This window comes from Alligator sinensis, unplaced genomic scaffold (assembly GCF_000455745.1).
Source record: "Alligator sinensis unplaced genomic scaffold, ASM45574v1 scaffold13_1, whole genome shotgun sequence".
NCBI lineage: Eukaryota > Metazoa > Chordata > Crocodylia > Alligatoridae > Alligator > Alligator sinensis.
In genome coordinates this window covers 1,516,448-1,517,283 of record NW_005841909.1, presented here as the reverse complement: position 1 = coordinate 1,517,283, position 836 = coordinate 1,516,448, and positions in this window count along the sequence as shown.

The window sequence follows — 836 nt, the reverse complement described above, 5'->3', positions numbered from 1 at the left end:
TGGCTGGGGCACAAAAGAGTGCTTCAGTGTGGGACTAGCCAGCAGGCAGCCCCTGCACTGAGGCACCCTCATGCCCCAGCAAGCCAGGGCAGCGTCTACACGTGCGCTGCTGCAGAGTAAAAAAACTCTGCAGCAGGATAGTACTTATATTTACAAGCACTCCCCTACTATTGAGTAAATTGGTTTACTCCAGCCTAATAAGGGTGCATGTGTAGACATGCAACATTTACTGCACAGCTAATTAGTCTACTGTACAGTAAATGTCTCGTGTAGACGCACTCTTGTAACAAAGTGAACTGACAAACCTGCCACAGTCACAAGAACTAAATCCTACCTATGCCAACGTATCCATCTGAAACAAAGCCACCCTTAGTCAATGATCCACTGCACATCTACTGCATTTCCCCTTTATTACACTGTAACAGGGGGTCTACCGGGAGGGCCGATTTTCCCTTGGCCCGCCCACCTGTTCCTGGGCCAACTGCCTGCCTTCTCTCCTGCCACGTCTTGTTGTCAATTAATTAATGATCTTAATTAGGAGGGAGGCTGCCCATTTTTCACCCCAATGCCAGGGAACACTATCTGCAGCTCCGTTCCTCCCCTACGCTGCAGCCCAAGCCTCACGGATGGTATTTATAAATCCCTCTTTATGTTGGGGTCTCAGCCACTGTGGGCTTACTCCCCTTCTCTCTAGCTAGGCCTGTCAGCCACAAAAAAAAACCCAACCCACTAATCGGGGCTTGGCTTCAAGGCTCTAGCTCTCAAATCTCACTCAGGCTTCTGTGCCCTCTCTGGCGCTGGGGTCCACGCGCCCCGAATACCGCGCCCTCTCTGGC